The 22,504-nt window shown below is 47.7% G+C and overlaps 1 protein-coding gene across 2 annotated transcripts in view; it reads right to left on the reverse strand.

Annotated features, from left to right (window-relative positions):
• Nucleotides 1-22,504, reverse strand: part of DENND1B (DENN domain containing 1B) — a 505,665-nt gene that overhangs the window by 268,446 nt on the left and 214,715 nt on the right. The gene's annotated exons all lie outside the window — the stretch shown is intronic.

The following is a 22,504-nucleotide window of genomic DNA, read 5'->3' on the forward strand; positions in this document are numbered from 1 at the left end:
CAGTTGCCGTGGATACCAGGTCCGATAGACCTACCCCAAATAACTCCTCCCCTTTATAAGGCAATACTTCCATATGCCTTTTGGAACCAGCATCACCTGACCACTGCCGCGTCCATAACCCTCTTCTGGCAGATATGGACAGCGCACTTACTCTTGATGCCAGTCGGCAAATATCCCTCTGTGCATCACGCATATATAAAAACGCATCTTTTAAATGCTCTATAGTCAGTAATATAGTGTCCCTATCCAGGGTATCAATATTTTCAGTCAGGGAATCCGACCAAGCCACCCCAGCACTGCACATCCAGGCTGAGGCGATTGCTGGTCGCAGGATAACACCCGTGTGAGTGTATATACATTTTAGGATATTCTCCTGCTTTCTGTCAGCAGGTTCCTTAAGGGCGGCCGTATCCGGAGACGGTAGTGCCACCTGTTTTGACAAGCGTGTGAGCGCTTTATCCACCTTAGGAGGTGTTTCCCAACGTGCCCTATCCTCTGGCGGGAAGGGGTATGATGCCAATAACTTTTTAGGAATTATCAGTCTTTTATCGGGAGAAACCCACGCTTCATCACACACTTCATTTAATTCCTCAGAAGCAGGAAAAACTACAGGTAGTTTTTTCTCACCAAACATAATACCCTTTTTAGTGGTACTTGTACTATCAGAAATGTGTAAAACATTTTTCATTGCCTCAATCATGTAACGTGTGGCCCTACTGGAAGTCACATTCGTCTCTTCATCGTCGACACTGGAGTCAGTATCCGTGTCGGCGTCTGTATCTACCATCTGAGGTAGCGGGCGTTTTAGAGCCCCTGATGGTCTTTGAGACGCCTGGACAGGCACCAGCTGAGTAGCCGGCTGTCTCATGTCATCAACTGTCTTTTGTAAAGAGCTGACACTTTCACGTAAATCCTTCCATAAGCTCATCCACTCAGGTGTCGACTCCCTAGGGGGTGACATCACCAGTACAGGCAATTGCTCCGCCTCCACATCATTTTCCTCTTCATACATGTTGACACAGTCGTACCGACACACAGCACACACACAGGGAATGCTCTGATAGAGGACAGGACCCCACTAGCCCTTTGGGGAGACAGAGGGAGAGTATGCCAGCACACACCAGAGCGCTATATATATATGTTGGGATAACACCAAACAGAGTGTTTTTCCCTTTATAGCTGCTGTGTATATTATACTGCGCCTAATTAGTGACCCCCCCTCTTGTTTTACCCTTTTCTGTAGTGCAGGACTGCAGGGGAGAGTCAGGGAGACGTCCTTCCAGCGGAGCTGTGAGGGAAAATGGCGCCAGTGTGCTGAGGAGATAGGCTCCGCCCCCTTCTCGGCTGACTTTTCTCCCGCTTTTTTTCGGAATCTGGCAGGGGTTAATATACATCCATATAGCCCTGGGGGTTATATGTGATGTAATTTAGCCAGCCAAGGTGTTTATATTGCTGCTCAGGGCGCCCCCCCCCAGCGCCCTGCACCCATCAGTGACCGGAGTGTGTGGTGCATGAGGAGCAATGGCGCACAGCTGCAGTGCTGTGCGCTACCTTGGTGAAGACTGATGTCTTCTGCCGCCGATTTTCCGGACCTCTTCTTGCCTCTGTAAGGGGGCCGGCGGCGCGGCTCTGGGACCGGACTCCGAGGCTGGGCCTGTGTTCGGTCCCTCTGGAGCTAATGGTGTCCAGTAGCCTAAGAAGCCCAAGCTGGCTGCAAGCAGGCAGGTTCGCTTCTTCTCCCCTTAGTCCCTCGATGCAGTGAGCCTGTTGCCAGCAGGTCTCACTGAAAATAAAAAAACCTAAAACTAACTTTTCCTTAGAAGCTCAGGAGAGCCTCCTAGATTGCACCCAGCTCGGTCGGGCACAAAAATCTAACTGAGGCTTGGAGGAGGGTCATAGGGGGAGGAGCCAGTGCACACCAGGTAGTCCTAAAGCTTTTCTTTTTGTGCCCAGTCTCCTGCGGAGCCGCTATTCCCCATGGTCCTTACGGAGTTCCCAGCATCCACTAGGACGTCAGAGAAATATAAAGTCAGCAATCACACTTGCAGTCACATGTTATACATTAGTATATTAAGCAATATGAGCACATCATCAACTACAACTACATTTTAAGTATGTAGGAGAACATATTACTGCATCATGTTTAAACAGATCTAACATATTCAGATGCAAATGCGAAAGAAACAGTAAATGTATACAGATTCATATGCAATAGGCACTTATCTAACTATTCGTACTCAAAAGGTAGAGACTTCGGTGCTGTATAACCCGTACTCAGTAGAGTGGGATACAGGGAGACTCACCCCGCTTCCATGACCAATCAATACGCTAGCGAACGCTGAGTGGATCCAGTCGCTACTAGTGTACATTGCCGCTCCATGAACCTATAGTGAACACGGTTGCACAAGTCATACAGCCGCCTATGCTGCCACTGGGCCCCCTACGTATACAGCGTCTGAGACCGAATCGGGAAACAGTTCATGGCAGGAGACTCTGAGGAAACTGGTCATGAATCGGGGGGAGGGGCAACCAGGACAGCGTCTGACTCCCCACTGCTGACATCAACCCTAGGGATCTCATACTGTTCCTGGAGTCTCTGATCCCTAAGGCCTACTGCTGGTGCACCCGAGGTGGCAGCCACGTCAGCGACTGTTTGGTGGTCTCCTACCAAAACAGTGCGGCTATGTCCGTATTCCCCTTCTAAGCGGAATTGATGCCTCACCTTCTTCCCCGTGCTCCGGCCACAGCCTGGTAACGTCTGCTGGACCTGCTAGTATATCCGACACAGACGCCCACCGAAACTGCACTGCACTCGTGGGTAAGCGTTGTTGCGACCCGGCGGAGAGTTGTTGGAGCGACTCTTTCTAATGTACATATAAGATGCTGTTTAGAAAGATCACTCAAAAAAATATTAAGACTATAAAAATAAAATAAGAAAGCTTAGGGCTGCTAAAAACCAGCAGCCCTTTGACCATGGTCCAGCTCCTGCCGCACCAAACAAAATAGACGTTATGGTAAGAACTTACCGTTGATAACGTGATTTCTCTTATGTCCACAGGTATCCACAGGATAACATTGGGATATGGTTGAGCGACAGCGGAAATGGCACCAACACGGTCACGAGCTTTCTGGCCTCCCAGGATGCAACGGGGCCTCACCATAAATTCCCGCCCACTGACTCAGTCAGATCAGTTCTTTCCACAGCGATTTAGGCAGGAGCATCAGATAGAGACCTGTTTAGGCGATAAGAACACACATGCACACCCTTCCATACAAGAAGGAAGAGGTTTAGTGATTGTCTAGATCCTCAAAGCAGGTGCGTCAGGGTGGGATCCCTGTGGATACCTGTGGACATAAGAGAAATCACGTTATCAACGGTAAGTTCTTACCATAACGTCTATTTCTCTAGCTGGATAACATTGGGATTCCCAAAGCCAATTTTAGTGGTGGGGACGCTCCTGATTACACAGGAGGACCTTTCGCCAGAAGTCTGCGTCATGAGAGGCAAAAGTATCCAAGGCATAATGTCTGATGTATGTGTTTATGGAAGACCATGTGGCTGCCTTACATATCTGTTCTGCTGAAGCACCCTGTTGTGCTGCCCATGAAGGACCTACCTTACGTGTAGAGTGTGCAGAGACATTAGCCAGAGTAGGGAGATCTGCTTGAGAATAAGCTTCTGATATTACCATTCGGAGCCATCTCGCCAGCCGTCTGTTTACTAGCAGGCCATCCTCTTCTATGGTATCCGTAGAGGATGAAGAGAGAATCTGTTTTTCTGATGGCACTAGTACGATCTATGTAGATTCTTAAAGCTCGGATTACGTCCAGCGACGATTCTCCCGCAGATAGTCCCGGTACCTGAAAAGCTGGGACTACAATCTCTTTATTCAGGTGAAACTTTGAAACCACCTTTGGAAGATAGCCAGATCTCGTTCTGAGAACTGCTCTGTCTGGAAAAAACTTAGGAAAGGAGACTTACACGATAATGCTCCTAAATCTGACACTCTTCTGGCTGACGCCATTTCCAGTAGAAAAAGCTCTTTAGCCGTTAACCATTTAAGATCTGCTCTCTTAAGCAGTTCAAACGGAGGACCCTGGAGAAATTTAAGAACTAAATTCAAATCCCAGGGAGCTGCAGGAGGAACAAATGGAGATTGAATATGTAAAACTCCCTGAAAGAAAGTACGTACATCCTGTAAATCAGCAATCTTTCGCTGAAACCATACAGTTAATGCTGATACTTGAACTCTCAAGGACGCCACTTTCAAACCTTTATCCACTCCTGCTTGAAGGAAATCCAAAATCCTGGATACTTTAAAAGAACTTGAATTCAAATTTTTTCCAGTACACCAATGAATATAGGCTAGCCATATTCTATGATACACACGTGCTGAAGAAGGCTTTCTTGCTCTAAGCATAGTTTGGATTACTTGTTTCGAAAATCCTCTCGCTTCTAAGATAGAGGTTTCAACAGCCACGCCGTCAAAGACAGGCGATCCAGATGACTGTAGCAACAAGGACCCTTTATTAGCAGATCTGGACGTTGAGGGAGCAGTATCGGTGCTTCCACGGACATTCTTAGCAGATCTGTGTACCAATGCCTTCTTGGCCAAGCTGGAGCTATTAGAATTATTGCTCCCTTTGCTTGCTTTATTTTTCTCACTACTCTGGGTAACAGAGATAATGGAGGAAACAGATATGCCAGATGAAATTTCCATTCTACAAGGACCGCTCCTGGATCCTTTGTTCTCGATCCGTACCTTGGAACTTTGTTGTTTAGACAAGACGCCATGAGGTCTATCTCTGGTAGACCCCATCTGTTCACTAGTGTCTGAAACACTTCTGGGTGTAATGCCCATTCGGTTTCCTGAATGGTGTGTCGACTGAGAAAATCCTCTTCCCAGTTCAGAACACCTGGGACAAACACTACTGACAATGCTGGGAGATTGAGTTCTGCCCATCTTAGAATGAGTGTTACTTCCTCCATCAGTCTCCTGCTGCGAGTTCCTCCCTGATGATTGAGGTACGCTACTGCTGTCGCATTGTCTGAGCGAATCTGGATCGGTCTTCCTTGCAGACTGTCCTTTGCCTGAACTAGAGCCAAGTAAATGGCCCTTATTTCCAACAGATTTATCGGCAGGCGACTTTCCCTTGCAGTCCATTTTCCCTGGAACCACAGGCTTCCGAGTACCGCACCCCAGCCTTGCACTCTGGCATCTGTTGTCAGGACTTGCCATTCTTTTATCCAAAAGGGTCTCCCCTTGTTTAAATGGTCTGTCTGTAGCCACCACGCTAGAGACCTTTTTACGTTTACTGGAAACTTTATCATCTGCTTTTTTATCGTCTGATGATTTCCGTTCCATTTGGTCAGAATAAGGTGCTGCAATGGTCTGGAGTGGAATTGCGCATATTCCACCATGTCGAAGGTTGATACCATCAGACCCAACAGTCGCATTGCTGCATGGACTGACATTGTCTGGGCGTGCAACCCTTCCTGAGCCATGACCTGCACCTTGACTATCTTTTTCTCTGGTAAGATAACTTTCTGTAGGTCTGAATCCAATATGGCCCCCAAATGAACCATCCACTGTGACAGATTCAGAGACAACTTTTCCCAATTTATGAGCCACCCGTGTCTCTGTAAACAAACTATTGTCTGTTGAAGATGGCTCAGAAGTAAATCTTGCGAATGTGCTAAGATTAATAGGTCGTCGAGGTATGGGAATATTCTTATCCCCTGTTTGCGCAAACAAGCTGCCATAACCGCCATGATCTTGGTAAACACCCTGGGTGCTGTTGCTAGCCCGAAGGGTAAGGCTTGGAACTGAAAATGTTCCTGGAGGATGGCAAACCTGAGGTAACACTGATGAGACAGTGCTATAGGCACATGTAGGTAAGCATCCTGTACATCCAGAGATATCATGTAATCTCCCGGTTCCATGGCCAACATTATGGAGCGTAACGTCTCCATGTGGAACTTCGGGATCCAAATGTATTTGTTTAACATTTTTAGATTGCGAATTGGTCGATATGACCCATTTGGTTTCCGGATCAGAAATAGATTGGAGTAAAACCCCTGTCCCCTTTGTGATGGAGGTACTGGGACAATCACACCTGACTGCAGTAATTTTTGGACTGCTTCTTGCAGGGCATTGGCCTTCGACTCTATACGAGACGGGCTGGTGCAAAAAAATATTTGAGGAGGCTGCCTCCTGAATGGGAACCCATACCCCTGAGATACCACCTTCTGCACCCAAGCATCTGTTGTTGACTGTTGCCATATGTGTGCAAAATGAAGGAGTCGGACCCCAACCCTGGAATCCTCCAGGCGTAGGCCCGTCTCTTCAGGCTGATGGTTTCTGTTGAGGCTTGGAAGCTGGCTTTTTGCTAGCCCACTGCTTCCTACCCCTGGTTTTGAACTGGGGTTGCTTAGACTCCTCTTTAGCTTTCGCTTTGCTTTGCCAACGAAATGAGCGAAACTTTGAACCCTTGGACTTAGGGTTATAAGTAGCCGGAATTCTGACCTTCTTTGACTCAGCCTCTGATTCTAGGATATCAGATAATGGTTTCCCAAACAATATATTACCAATGAAAGGCAATGCTTCCAATTCTTTTTTGGATTCCGCATCTGCCTTCCAGGTACGTAGCCAAACTGCTCTGCGAGCGGCTACTGTCAAGGCTGAAGCTTTAGAAGCAACTGTACCCATATCAATTGCTGCTTCTTCCAAGTATTGGGCAGATTGTCTTAAACGGCTAAAAAGATTCTCTTGCTCCCTAATAGAAGAGATATCATTCTCTAGTTCCTCTATCCATTCGCCCATTGCCTTTGCTACCCAGGCCGAAGCCATAGCAGGTCTTACCACTAGAGAATATACATTTTTCAAAAAGCTAGCTACCCTTCTGTCTGTGACATCATTTAGTGAGGTAGATGACAGTGGTAAAGCAGATTTATGCACAAGTCGCAGAACATGTGCATCTACTTTTGGAGGAACTTCTCTTTTTGAACAATCCGCAGCTGGAAATGGATAATAAGAATTCCATCTTTTCGGAATCTTATATTTCTTACTGGGCATCGCCCAAGACTCATCCATCATTTCCGTCAGCTCATCTGACGCTGGGAATTCAGTTCTCACTGATTTTGTTTGTTTGAACACTGTCTTAGCTGGCTCTTCCAAATAGAGAACAGCCTTCACAGCATTAATAAGTTCAGCTACATCCTCTGAACTAAAACTCTGCGACTGATCATCATACAGAGTATTTGAATATACTGTATCATCATCTTTTGTATCATCTTGTGTAGTCTGCCACATAGACGTATCTGTCTTAGTCTTACCTGTCCCTTGGTTGCTTGTAGAGGCTACTGGAACCAAGCCGTAGGAAGGGAGCTGCATGTATGGGTTAATAGTGTAACCTAACCCTTGAGGTGGTGCTACCGGAGTTAACCTGTCCGCTATTGAAGATAGAGTCTTTGTGAAAATATTCCATGGTGGCTCTGTTGGTGGCTGAAACAACTCCTGTTTTTTACTAAAACAGTTCGCACACAATCCCTCATAAGTGACCAATTGGTTCATACCAATTAACCCTGTCTTACAAGATAAGCATGTTAGGGATGTAGGAGTGCTCGATAAATTCTCCTTGTCACTTTTTCCGCTCACAGACATGGTAATAATCTGTTAATGACTACACAATTTGTGACTGAAATCACCTATATATGAGTATATAGAAGTGAAATCAATCTGACCACAGCGCACCTGAATTGAGGGTCAGAACAGGACTGACATTACACAGAAAAGTCAGCACTCATACTAGCAGTCAGTCACATGTTAAAGCATAAGACATTGTCATATGAGAATACAACCCCCATTACAAGTTATAAATAAGTAGGAAAATTGTTCTTCTGTTTTTAACTGGTTCTTTTTCAACATTACATGCAGAAAACACAGTAATATACAGATCTCATATGCAATAGGTACTAAAAAATAAGAATTTACTTACCAATAATTCTATTTCTCGTAGTCCGTAGTGGATGCTGGGAACTCCGTAAGGACCATGGGGGGGGGGGGGGGGATAGCGGCTCCGCAGGAGACTGGGCACAAAAGTAAAGCTTTAGGACTACCTGGTCTGCACTGGCTCCTCCCCCCATGACCCTCCTCCAAGCCTCAGTTAGGATACTGTGCCCGGACGAGCGTACACAATAAGGAAGGATTTTGAATCCCGGGTAAGACTCATACCAGCCACACCAATCACACCGTACAACCTGTGATCTGAACCCAGTTAACAGCATGATCACAGAGGAGCCTCTGAAAAGATGGCTCACAACAATAATAACCCGATTTTTGTAACAATAACTATGTACAAGTATTGCAGACAATCCGCACTTGGGATGGGCGCCCAGCATCCACTACGGACTACGAGAAATAGAATTATCGATAAGTAAATTCTTATTTTCTCTGACGTCCTAGTGGATGCTGGGAACTCCGTAAGGACCATGGGGATTATACCAAAGCTCCCAAACGGGCGGGAGAGTGCGGATGACTCTGCAGCACCGAATGAGAGAACTCAAGGTCCTCCTCAGCCAGGGTATCAAATTTGTAGAATTTAGCAAACGTGTTTGCCCCTGACCAAGTAGCTGCTCGGCAAAGTTGTAACGCCGAGACCCCTCGGGCAGCCGCCCAAGATGAGCCCACCTTCCTTGTGGAATGGGCTTTTACAGATTTTGGCTGTGGCAGGCCTGCCACAGAATGTGCAAGCTGAATTGTACTACAAATCCAACGAGCAATAGTCTGCTTAGAAGCAGGAGCACCCAGCTTGTTGGGTGCATACAGGATAAACAGCGAGTCAGATCTCCTGACTCCAGCCGTCCTGGAAACATATATTTTCAAGGCCCTGACTACGTCCCACAACTTGGAGTCCTCCAAGTCACTAGTAGCCGCAGGTACCACAATAGGTTGGTTCAGATGAAACACTGAAACCACCTTAGGGAGAAAATGAGGACGAGTCCTCAATTCCGCCCTGTCTGAATGGAAGATCAGATAAGGGCTTTTACAAGATAAAGCCCGCCAATTCTGACACGTGCCTGGCCGAGGCCAGGGTCAACAACATGACCACTTTCCATGTGAGATATTTTAACTCCACAGATTTAAGTGGTTCAAACCAATGTGACTTTAGGAACCCCAAAACTACATTGAGATCCCAAGGTGCCACTGGAGGCACAAAAGGAGGCTGTATATGCAGTACCCCTTTTACAGACGTCTGAACTTCAGGTATTGAAGCTAGTTCTTTCTGGAAGAAAATTGACAGGTCCGAAATTTGAACCTTAATGGACCCCAATTTTAGGCCCATAGACACTCCTGTTTACAGGAAATGCAGGAATCGACCTAGTTGAAATTCCTCCATCGGGGCCTTACTGGCCTCGCACCACGCAACATATTTTCGCCAAATGCGGTGATAATGCTTTGCGGTTACATCCTTCCTGGCTTGACCAGGGTAGGGATGACTTCATCCGGAATGCCTTTTTCCTTCAGGATCCGGCGTTCAACCGCCCTGCCGTCAAACGCAGCCGCGGTAAGTTTTGGAATAGACAGGGTCCTTGCTGGAGCAGGTCCCTTCTTAGAGGTAGAGGCCACGGGTCCTCCGTGAGCATCTCTTGAAGTTCCGGGTACCAAGTCCTTCTTGGCCAATCCGGAGCCACGAGTATAGTTCTTACTCCCCTCCGTCTTATAATTCTCAGTACTTTTGGTATGAGAGGAAGAGGAGGGAACACATACACTGACTGGTACACCCACGGTGTTACCAGAGCGTCCACAGCTATTGCCTGAGGGTCCCTTGACCTGGCGCAATACCTGTCCAATTTTTTGTTTAGGCGGGACGCCATCATGTCCACCTTTGGTTTTTCCCAATGGTTTACAATCATGTGGAAGACTTCTGGGTGAAGTCCCCACTCTCCCGGGTGGAGGTCGTGCCTGCTGAGGAAGTCTGCTTCCCAGTTGTCCACTCCCGGAATGAACACTGCTGACAGTGCTATCACATGATTTTCCGCCCAGCGAAAAATCCTTGCAGCTTCTGCCATTGCCCTCCTGCTTCTTGTGCCGCCCTGTCTGTTTACGTGGGCGACTGCTGTGATGTTGTCCGACTGGATCAGCACCGGCTGACCTTGAAGCAGAGGTCTTGCTTGGCTTAGGGCATTGTAAATGGCCCTTAGCTCCAAAATATTTATGTGAAGTGATGTCTCCAGGCTTGACCACAAGCCCTGGAAATTTCTTCCCTGTGTGACTGCTCCCCAGCCTCGCAGGCTGGCATCCGTGGTCACCAGGACCCAGTCCTGAATGCCGAATCTGCGGCCCTCTAGAAGATGAGCACTCTGCAACCAACACAGGAGAGACACCCTTGTCTTTGGTGACAGGGTTATCCGCTGATGCATCTGAAGATGCGATCCGGACCATTTGTCCAGCAGGTCCCACTGGAAAGTTCTTGCGTGGAATCTGCCGAATGGAATTGCTTCGTAGGAAGCCACCATTTTTCCCAGGACCTTTGTGCACTGATGCACTGACACTTGGCCTGGTTTTAGGAGGTTTCTGACTAGTTCGGATAACTCCCTGGCTTTCTCCTCCGGGAGAAAACACCTTTTTCTGGACTGTGTCCAGGATCATCCCTAGGAATAGAAGACGTGTCGTCGGGATCAGCTACGATTTTGGAATATTGAGAATCCAACCGTGCTGCCGCAGCACTATCTGAGATAGTGCTACCCCGACTTCCAACTGTTCCCTGGATCTTGCCCTTATCAGGAGATCGTCCAAGTAAGGGATAACTAAAACTCCCTTCTTTCGAAGGAGTATCATCATTTCGGCCATTACCTTGGTAAAGACCCGAGGTGCCGTGGACAATCCAAACGGCAGCGTCTGAAACTGATAGTGACAGTTCTGTACCACAAACCTGAGGTACCCTTGGTGAGAAGGGTAAATTGGGACATGTAGGTAAGCATCTTTGATGTCCAGAGAGACCATATAGTCCCCTTCTTCCAGGTTTGCAATCACTGCTCTGAGTGACTCCATCTTGAATTTGAACCTTTGTATGTAAGTGTTCAAGGATTTTAGATTTAAAATTGGTCTCACCGAGCCGTCCGGCTTCGGTACCACAAATAGTGTGGAATAGTACCCCTTTCCCTGTTGCAGGAGGGGTACCTTGATTATCACCTGCTGGGAATACAGCCTGTGAATGGCTTGCAATACTGTCTCCCTGTCTGAGGGAGACGTCGGTAAAGCAGACTCTATGAAACGGCGAGGGGGAGACGTCTCGAATTTCTTGAGACGGACCCCCACCGTGCCTGAGACCGCTAGTAAAGCCCCAGCGTCATGCTGAGGACTTTGCGGAGGCGGGAGAGGGCTTTTGTTCCTGGGAATTGGCTGTTTGCTGCAGCCTTTTTCCTCTCCCTCTGCCACGGGGCAGAAATGAGGCGCCTTTTGCCCGCTTGCCCTTATGGGGCCGAAAGGACTGCGCCTGATAATATGGCGTCTTCTTAGGTTGAGAAGCTACCTGGGGTAAAAATGTGGATTTTCCAGCCGTTGCCGTGGCCACCAGGTCTGTTAGACCTACCCCAAATAACTCCTCCCTTTTATAAGGCGATACTTCCATATGCCTTTTGGAATCAGCATCACCTGACCGCTGTCTTGTCCATAACCCTCTTCTGGCAGAAATGGACAGCGCACTTACTCTTGATGCCAGTCGGCAAATATCCCTCTGTGCATCACGCATATATAGAAATGCATCCTTTAAAATGCTCTATAGTTAGTAATATACTGTCCCTATCTAGGGTATCAATATTGTCAGTCAGGGAATCCGACCAAGCCACCCCAGCATTGCACATCCAGGCTGAGGCGATTGCTGGTCGCAGTATCACACCCGTGTGAGTGTATATACATTTTAGGATATTTTACTGCTTTCTGTCAGCAGTTCCTTAAGGGCGGCCGTATCCGGGGACGGTAGTGCCACCTGTTTAGACAAGCGTGTGAGCGCTTTATTCACCCTAAGGGGTGTTTCCCAACGTGCCCTATCCTCTGGCGGGAAGGGGTATGATGCTAATAACTTTTTAGGAATTAACAGTTTTTATCGGGGGAAACCCACGCATCATCACACACTTCATTTAATTCCTCAGATGCAGGAAAAACTACCGGCAGTTTTTTCTCACCCAACATAATACCCTTTTTAGTGGTACTGGTATTATCAGAAATGTGTAAAAACATTTTCCATAGCCTCAATCATGTAACGTGTGGCCCTACTGGAAGTCACATTCGTCTCTTAATCATCGACAGTGGAGTCAGTATCCGTGTCGGCGTCTGTATCTGCCATCTGCGGTAACGGGCGTTTTAGAGCCCCAGATGGCTTTTGAGACACCTGGACAGGCACAGGCTGAGTCGCCGGCTGTCTCATGTCATCAATCTTTTGTAAAGAGCTGACACTGTCACATAATTCCTTCCATAAGCTCATCCACTCAGGTGTCGACTCCCTAGGGGGTGACATCTCTGTTACAGGCAATTGCTCCGCCTCCACCTCATTTACCTCCTCATACATGTCGACACAACGTACCGACACCCAGCACACACACAGGGAATGCTCTGATAGAGGACAGGACCCCACTAGCCCTTTGGGGAGACAGAGGGAGAGTATGCCAGCACACACCAGAGCGCTATATATATATACAGGGATAACCTTATATAAGTGTTTTTCCCCTTATAGCTGCTGTATTGTTATACTGCGCCTAATTAGTGCCCCCCTCTCTTTTTTAACCCCTTTCTGTAGTGTAGTAACTGCAGGGGAGAGCCAGGGAGCTTCCCTCCAACGGAGCTGTGAGAGAAAATGGCGCCAGTGTGCTGAGGAGATAGGCTCCGCCCCTTTCTCGGCGGCCTTTTCTCCCGTTTTTCTGTGGAATCTGGCAGGGGTTAAAATTCATCCATATAGCCCTGGGGGCTATATGTGATGTATTTTCGCCAGCCAAGGTGTTTTTATTGCTGCTCAGGGCGCCCCCCCCCCTAGCGCCCTGCACCCTCAGTGACCGAAGTGTGAAGTGTGCTGAGGAGCAATGGCGCACAGCTGCAGTGCTGTGCGCTACCTTGGTGAAGACAGGATGTCTTCTGCCGCCGATTTTTCCGGACCTCTTCTTGCTTCTGGCTCTGTAAGGGGGCCGGCGGCGCGGCTCTGGGACCGAGCTCCGAGGCTGGGCCTGTGTTCGGTCCCTCTGGAGCTAATGGTGTCCAGTAGCCTAAGAAGCCCAATCCACTCTGCACGCAGGTGAGTTCGCTTCTTCTCCCCTTAGTCCCTCGATGCAGTGAGCCTGTTGCCAGCAGGTCTCACTGAAAATAAAAAAACTAAAACTAAACTTTCACTAAGAAGCTCAGGAGAGCCCCTAGTGTGCACCCTTCTCGGCCGGGCACAAAAATCTAACTGAGGCTTGGAGGAGGGTCATGGGGGGAGGAGCCAGTGCACACCAGGTAGTCCTAAAGCTTTACTTTTGTGCCCAGTCTCCTGCGGAGCCGCTATCCCCCCCGCCATGGTCCTTACAGAGTTCCCAGCATCCACTAGGACGTCAGAGAAATTAACAATTCATACTAACAAGTAGAGAGAATTTTTAGTACTGTATACCCTTCCTCTAGAGAGCGGGATACAGGGAGACTCACCACACTTCCATATCCAAGCAAATGTGCTCGTAAGACGCTGAGTGGATTCAGATGCTACTGATGTACACTACAGCTCCTGATAACTGATAACGGACACAGTCGCTCACTGACGGACACGGACGCTCAGCGACTTCCACGTGTATGCAGACGCTAAGGCCTGCGACTCGGTCTAGGCGGGATCTGTAGTGTACACAAGCGTCTAAGCTGCGACCGAGTACCCTCGTGGTAGCGTCTGAGCCGGAAGTGAGGACATTCAGTTCATGGATGGGAGACGCGCAGAAACTGGTCATGAACTCGGAGGAGGGGCGGCAAGGAGAGCGTCTGAATCCCCCTGTTGACTTAAACTCTAAGGATCGCGGCCTCTACCTAGTTCTGGCGCCTATGATCCCTGGAGAGTAGCGCTGTCGCACTCGAGTTGTTCGGCGCATCAACACAGTGTTTGTAGTCTCCACCAAATCAGTGTAGCTGTGTCCGGACCCCCCTAGTAAGAGGAAATCCATAGACTTACCATCCCCCCATGCTCCGGCCACAGCCTGGTTATGTCTGCTGGACCTGCTAGAACATCCGACACAGACGCCCGTCAAGACAGCACTATTACCGCAAAGGTAAGCGTTGTTGCGACCCGGTGGGGAGTTGTTGGAGCGACTCTTTCCAGTATGTGTTTAGGACGCTGTTAAGAAAAGTCGCTCAAAAAAAGTAAGTCTATAAAAATAAAATAATAAAAGCTTGAGGCTGCTTTACAACAGCAGCCCTGTGACCATGCGGCTTCCTGCCGCACCAAGCAAAAAACTGATCTGACTGAGTCAGTCGGCGGGACTATATGGTGAGGCCCCGATGCATCCTGGGAGGCCAGAAAGCTCGTGACCGTGTTGGTGCCATTTCCGCTGTCGCTCAACCATATCCCAATGTTATCCTGTGGACCCAGCCAGAGAAAAACTGACTTGCATGAGCAATGAGGTGGGGATATATGGACGGGCCCGTTGCATGCTGGGAGGACGGAAAAGCTTTGACCGATTGGTGCAAATCTGCTGTCGCTCCATCATATCCCATTCTTATCCTGTGGATAACCTGTGGACCCTGCTGGAGAAAGAAATATATAGTAATGCCCCCATAATTATAGACATATATAGTAGTGTCCCACATTACAAAAGAAACATATAGAAATGCCCCCATAATAATAGAAATACAGGTTGAGTATCCCATATCCAAATATTCCGAAATACGGAATATTCCGAAATACGGACTTTTTTGAGTGAGAGTGAGATAGTGAAACATCTGTTTTTTTGATGGCTCAATGTACACAAACTTTGTTTAATACACAAAGTTATTAAAAATATTGTATTAAATGACCTTCAGCCTGTGTGTATAAGGTGTATATGACACATAAATGAATTGTGTGAATGTAGACACACTTTGTTTAATGCACAAAGTTATAAAAAATATTGGCTAAAATGACCTTCAGGCTGTATGTATAAGGTGTATATGAGACATAAATGCATTCTGTGCTTAGATTTAGGTCCCATCACCATGATATCTCATTATGGTATGCAATTATTCCAAAATACGGAAAAATCCGATATCCAAAATACCTCTGGTCCCAAGCATTTTGGATAAGGGATACTCAACCTGTATATAGTAGTGTCCACATTACAATAGAAATATATAGTAATGCCACATAATAATAGAAATATATTGTAGTGTCCCACATTACAAAAGAAATATAGGGGGTAATTCCAAGTTGATCGCAGCAGGATTTTTGTTAGCAATTGGGCAAAACCATGTGCACTGCAGGGGAGGCAGATATAACATGTGCAGAGAGAGTTAGATTTGGGTGGGGTGTGTTCAATCTGCAATCTAATTTGCAGTGTAAAAATAAAGCAGCCAGTATTTACCCTGCACAGAAATAAAATAACCCACCCAAATCTAACTATATACAAGTCATGCAGAAATATGTCCGCACTGGGACGGGCGCCCAGCATCCTCTATGGACTAGGAGAAAAAGATTTACTGGTAGGTTTAAAATCTTATTTTCTCTTACGTCCTAGAGGATGCTGGGGACTCCGTAAGGACCATGGGGATTATACCAAAGCTCCAAAACGGGCGGGAGAGTGCGGATGACTCTGCAGCACCGATTGAGCAAACACGAGATCCTCATCAGCCAGGGTATTAAACTTGTAGAATTTTGCAAAAGTGTTTGAACCCGACCAAGTAGCCGCTCGGCAAGCTGTAATGCCAAGACGCCTCGGGCAGCCGCCCAAGAAGAGCCCACCTTCCTAGTGGAATGGGCCTTTACCGAATTTGGTAACGGCAATCCAGCCGTAGAATGAGCCTGCTGAATCGTGTTACAGATCCAGCGAGCAATAGTCTGCTTAGAAGCAGGAGCGCCAACTTTGTTGGCTGCATACAGGACAAACAGTGCCTCTGTTTTCCTAATCCGAGCCGTCCTGGCTACGGAAATTTTTAAGGCCCTAACTACATCAAGGGACTTGGAATCCTCCAAGTCTCCCGTAGCCACAGGCACCACAATAGGTTGGTTCATATGAAATGATGAAACCACCTTAGGCAAAAATTGAGGACGAGTCCTCAACTCAGCTCTATCCACATGGGAAATGAGATAGGGGCTCTTATGAGACTAGGCCGCCAATTCGGACACCCGCCTTGCAGATGCCAAGGCCAATAACATGACCACCTTCCAAGTGAGAAATTTGAATTCAACTGTTTGAAGAGGCTCAAACCAGTGAGATTTTAGGAACTGTAACACCACGTTAAGGTCCCATGGTGCCACTGGGGGCACAAAAGGAGGCTGGATGTGTAGCAATCCCTTTACAAAAGTCTGGACTTCTGGGAGAGAAGCCAATTCCTTCTGGAAGAATATAGATAGGGACGAAATCTGTACCTTAATGGAGACTAACTTTAGGCCCATATCCAACTCCTGTCTGTAGAAAGTAGAGAAAACGGCCCAAGTGGAAATCTTCCGTATGAGCATTCTTGGCTTCACACCAAGATACATATTTCCTCCAAATACGGTGATAATGTTTCGCCGTCACCTCCTTCCTAGCCTTTATCAGAGTAGGGATGACTTCCTCCGGAATACCTTTCCCAGCTAGGATTCGGTGTTCAACCACCATGCCGTCAAACGTAACCGCGGTAAGTCTTGGAACACGCAGGGCCCCTGCTGCAACAGGTCTTCCCTGAGAGGAAGAGGCCATGGATCTTCTGTGAGCATCTCCTGAAGATCTGAATACCAGGCCCTTCGAGGCCAATCTGGAACAATGAGTATTGTCTGCACTCTTTTTTGTCTTATGATTCTCAATATTTTTGAGATGAGAGGAAGAGGAGGGAACACATAGACCGACTGAAATACCCATGGTGTCACCATGGCATCTACCGCTACTGCCTGAGGGTCCCTTGACCTGGCACAATACCTCCGAAGCTTCTTGTTGAGGCGTGACGCCATCATGTATATTTGAGGAAGTCCCCAAAGACTTGTTATCTCTGCAAAAACTTCTTGATGAAGTCCCCACTCTCCTGGATGGAGATCGTGTCTGCTGAGGAAATCTGCTTCCCAGTTGTCCACTCCCGGAATGAATACCGCTGACAGAGCACTTACGTGATTTTCTGCCCAGCGCAGAATCCTGGTGGCTTCCACCATTGCCACTCTGCTCCTTGTCCCGCCTTGGCGGTTTACATGAGCCACAGCTGTGAGGTTGTCTGATTGAATCAGAACCGGTAGGTCGCGAAGATGATTTTCCGCCTGTCGAAGGCCGTTGTATATGGCCCTTAATTCCGGTATGTTGATGTGTAGACAAGCCTCTTGGCTTGACCATAGTCCCTGAAAGTTACTTCCCTGTGTGACTGCTTCCCTCCCTCGGAGGCTCGCGTCCGTGGTCACCAGAACCCAGTCTTGAATGCCGAACCTGCGACCCTCTAGAAGGTGAGCACTCTGCAGCCACCACAGGAGAGACACCCTGGCCCTGGGGGGCAGGGTTATTTTCTGATGTATTTGAAGATGGGACCCGGACCACTTGTCCAGAAGGTCCCACTGAAAAGTCCTCACATGAAACCTGCCGAAGGGGATGGCCTCGTAGGTCGCCACCATTATCCCCAGTACTCGAGTGCAGTGATGTACTGACACTCTCGTCGGTTTTAACAGGTCTCTGACCATGTTCTGGAGTTCCTGGGCTTTTTCCATCGGGAGAAAACCCCTCTTTTGTTCTGTGTCCAGAATCATGCCTAAGAACGACAGTAGGAACCAACTGTGACTTTGGTAGATTTAGAATCCAGCCATGTTGTTGCAGCACTCTCAGGGAGAGCGACACGCTTTTCTGCAACTGTTCCTTTGATCTCGCTTTTATCAGGAGATCGTCCAAGTACGGGATAATTCCGCCATTACCTTGGTGAAAACCCTCGGGCTGTGGAAAGCCCAAACGGCAACGTCTGAAACTGGTAATGACAGTCCTGTACAGCGAATCTCAGGTATGCCTGATGAGGAGGATATATGGGAATGTGAAGGTATGCATCCTTTATGTCTAGTGACACCATAAAATCCCCCCCCTTCCAGGCTTGAGATAACCGCCCTGAGCGATTCCATCTTGAACTTGAACCTTTTTAAGTACAGGTTTAGGGATTTTAAGTTGAGAATGGGTCTGACCGAGCCATCCGGTTTCGGGACCACAAACAGGGTTGAATAGTACCCCTTTCCCTGTTGAATTAGGGGAACCTTGTAATCACTTGCTGTTGACACAGCTTTTGAATTGCAGCTAAAACTATCTCCCTCTCTGGGGGAGAAGCTGGTAAAGCCGATTTGAAGAATCGGAGAGGAGGCACGTCTTCGAATTCCAGCTTGTAGCCTTGGGATACAATTTCCATCACCCAAGGATCCACGTCCGACTGAACCCAGACGTGGCTGAAAAGTCGAAGACGTGCCCCCACCGGCGTGGACTCCCTCAGTGGAGCCCCAGCGTCATGCGGTGGATTTAGTAGAAGCCGGGGAGGACTTCTGCTCCTGGGAACTAGCCGTAGCAGGCATTCTTTTCCCTCTACCCTTACCTCTGGCGAGGAAGGAAGATCCCCGACCTCTTCTAGACTTATGCGACCGAAAGGACTGCATTTGATACTGTGGTGTTTTCTTTTGCTGTGGGGTAACATAAGGCAAAAAGGTAGATTTACCCGCGGTAACTGTGGAAACCAGGTCCGCGAGACCTTCCCCAAATAAAACTTCACCCTTGTAAGGCAAAACTTCCATATGCCTTTTTGAGTCGGCATCACCCGTCCATTGGCGGGTCCACAACGCTCGCCTAGCAGAAATGGCCATGGCATTGGCTCTCGAACCTAGCAGCCCAACGTCTCTCTGAGCTTCTCTCATATATAAGACTGCGTCTTTAATGTGACCTAAGGTCAATAAAACGGTATCCCTATCTAGGGTATCAATATCAGCTGACAAGGTATCTGTCCAAGCTGCTACAGCGCTACAAACCCATGCCGATGCTATCGCCGGTCTGAGTAAAGCACCCGTATGTATATATATATTGATTTTAAAGTCGTTTACTGTCTGCGATCAGCAGGATCCTTGAGGGCTGCCGTGTCTGGAGACGGTAGCGCCACCTTCTTGGATAAGCGCGTTAAAACCTTGTCTACCCTGGGGCGAGGACTCCCACCGTACCCTGTCCTGTGCAGGAAAAGGATACGCCATAAGAATTCTTTTGGGAATCTGCAGTTTCTTGTCTGGAGATTCCCAAGCCTTTTCAAATAACGCATTCAGCTCATGAGATGGGGGAAAGGTTACCTCAGGTTTCTTTTCCTTAAACATGTGTACCCTCGTGTCAGGGACAGAGGGGTCATCTGTGATATGCAAAACATATTTTATTACAATAATCATATAATGAATGCTTTTGGCCACCCTTGGGTGTAACCTCGTATCATCGTAGTCGACACTGGAGTCAGAATCCGTGTCGGTATCAGTGTCTGCTATTTGGGATAGGGGACGTTTTTGAGACCCTGAAGGGCCCTGTGACACCGTCAAAGCCATTGATTGACTCCCTGTATTATCCCTGGACTCTGCTTTGTCCAATCTCTTATGTAACAAAGTCACATTTGCATTTAAAACATTCCACATGTCCAACCAATCAGGTGTCGGCGTTGTCGACGGAGACACCACAATCATCTGCTCCACCTCCTCCTTAGATGAGCCTTCCGCTTCACACATGCCGACACGCGCGTACCAACACCCCCACACACACAGACATATATTTATATGGAGACAGTTCCCCAATAAGGCCCTTTGGAGAGACAGAGAGAGAGTATGCCAGCACACACCCAGCGCCAACTGACACTGGAAACAAAATTCCCACACCCAGCGCTTTTATATGATTATCTGTATATACCTATACACTCACTGCGCCTTACAAGTGCCCCCCCCCCCCACCACCACCTCTTGTTTGCCCTGTGTCACCGTGTTCAGCAGGGGAGAGTCCGGGGAGCCAGCTTCTCTGCATGTGCTGTGGAGAAAAATGGCGCTGGTTAGTGCTGTGGGATCAAGCCCCGCCCCCTCAGCGTCAGGCTTCGGTCCCGCTCAATTTGTTTAATACTGGCAGGGGATTTAATATATATTGCCACCTCAGCTTATATATGCCTTTTAGCCAGTCCTAGAGGTCTTTTATTGCTGCCCAGGGCGCCCCCCCCCCCTGCGCCCTGCACCCATCCGTGCCTGCAGTGTGTGTTGTGTGTGGGAGCAATGGCGTGCAGCGTTACCTCAGAGAAGATCTGAAGTCTTCTGCCGCCTTTGAAGTCTTCTTTCTTCTTATACTTACCCGGCTTCTATCTTCCGGCTCTGCGAGGAGGACGGCGGCGCGGCTCCAGGACGAACGGCGAGGGTGAGACCTGCATTCCGACCCTCTGGAGCTAATGGTGTCCAGTAGCCTAAGAAGCAGAGCCTATCATTTAAGTAGGTCTGCTTCTCTCTCCTCAGTCCCACGATGCAGGGAGCCTGTTGCCAGCAGTGCTCCCTGAAAATAAAAAACCTAACAAAATTATTTTTTAGAGAAACTCAGGAGAGCTCCCCTGTAATGCACCCAGTCTCCTCTGGGCACAGGATCTAACTGAGGTCTGGAGGAGGGGCACAGAGGGAGGAGCCAGTGCACACCCATCTAAAGTTCTTTATAGTGCCCATGTGTCCTGCGGAGCCCGTCTATACCCCATGGTCCTTACGGAGTTTCCAGCATCCTCTAGGACGTAAGAGAAAACGGGGCTTTTTCTGGGGATTCAGCTTCGCCTGCCGGAGGCAGGTGAAACAAAATCCCTGATAAGCCGGCGCGTGCCATGGCTTATCAGGCTAATTAGCTAGCCCCCTGCGGGACAATTGGATATCCCCCTTAACATGTGGATATGCAACCTCTCTTACCTATTTCTGCATCCACTTGTCCTCAGACGGCTGTATCACACCTGAACCAGACTCTTGAAATAACCCTTGATAAAGTGGCTCCAACTACACATCACACTCCACGTAGGCCTAGATGTCAACCGTAGCACTTTAAATTAACAAGACACCTACAAAAACTCTCACGTTAAGGTGAACGTCAGTGACGTAAATCTAATACACCAAGCGACTTCCTCACATACAAGACTATCTACCATTCCTATCATAATGCACTGGACACTGCAAAACAAACATATTTCCAAACTCTCATTTCTGCTCAAGCCTCTAACCCCAAGCAACTTTTTAATACATTTTCAATCACTTTTCAACCATGCCTCACCCAACCCACCTGCCACTATCAATGCGCAAAATATTGCTTCCTACTTCAAGGACAAGATTGATAAAATCAGAGATGAAATGGTGTGTTCTTCCCTCAGCCAGTGACCTGCTCAATTTCCCACCTGAACCTTCTTGCACTTTCTATTCATTTGATCTCAGAAATAAAGAAGTAGTATCAACACTCTTCGCATCCTCCTACTCTACAACCTCTCCTCTTGATCCTATATCCTCACAAAAAGTAAAGCTGTCTCCTGTGCTCATCCCAACCTTAACTAAAAACTGTTATCTCTCTCTCTACTAGTATCTTTCCATAACTGTTCAAGCATGCAGTGATTACTTCCATTCTGAAATAAAAAAAATAATTGTCTCTCAAACTACCATCCCATTTCTTATCTCCCATGCCCCTCCAAGCTACTTGAAAGACTTGCCTACACTCACCTCACACACCTTATTGGCCCATCACAGAGACAGCACTAACTAAAGTAGTGAATGATCCGGTCACTCCTAAGTCTAAAGGCCACTGCTCACTTCTTATTCTTCTAGATCGCTCTGCTGCTTTTGACACTGTTGACCACTCTCTTCTCATACAAACACTACAACCCCTAGGTCTTCAGGATACAGCCCTTGCTGGATTCTCATCCTACCTATCTAATAGCATTTCAGTGTCCGCTTCTCTGAATCCAATGCCTCTTTGCTTCCTCTATCAATTGTAGTACCACAAGGCTCAATCTTATGTCCTCTGCTTTTCATAAACTTTCTTATCCAATTACATCCCCACTGTAGAGTCCACACATATCCTCACATATTTTCCTCTTTCCCCACTTTCCCATACTCCTGAAACCAGCCCAATATTGCTGTGTGACCATATCACACAGCCCACCAAAAACCTTTGCAATCTGGTGGACCATTATGCAATAGATAACACCTATCCATGTATATCAATGCCTACTTCCCTATAGATTGTATCCTTGTGAGCAGGGCCTTCTTACCTCTATGAGTATCTGTTATTACCCAGTTTAGTTTAATCACTGTTGTTTCCAATTGGAAAGCTCAACAGAATTTACTGTGCTATATAAGA

This window comes from Pseudophryne corroboree, chromosome 9 (assembly GCF_028390025.1).
Source record: "Pseudophryne corroboree isolate aPseCor3 chromosome 9, aPseCor3.hap2, whole genome shotgun sequence".
Taxonomy (NCBI): Eukaryota; Metazoa; Chordata; class Amphibia; order Anura; family Myobatrachidae; genus Pseudophryne; species Pseudophryne corroboree.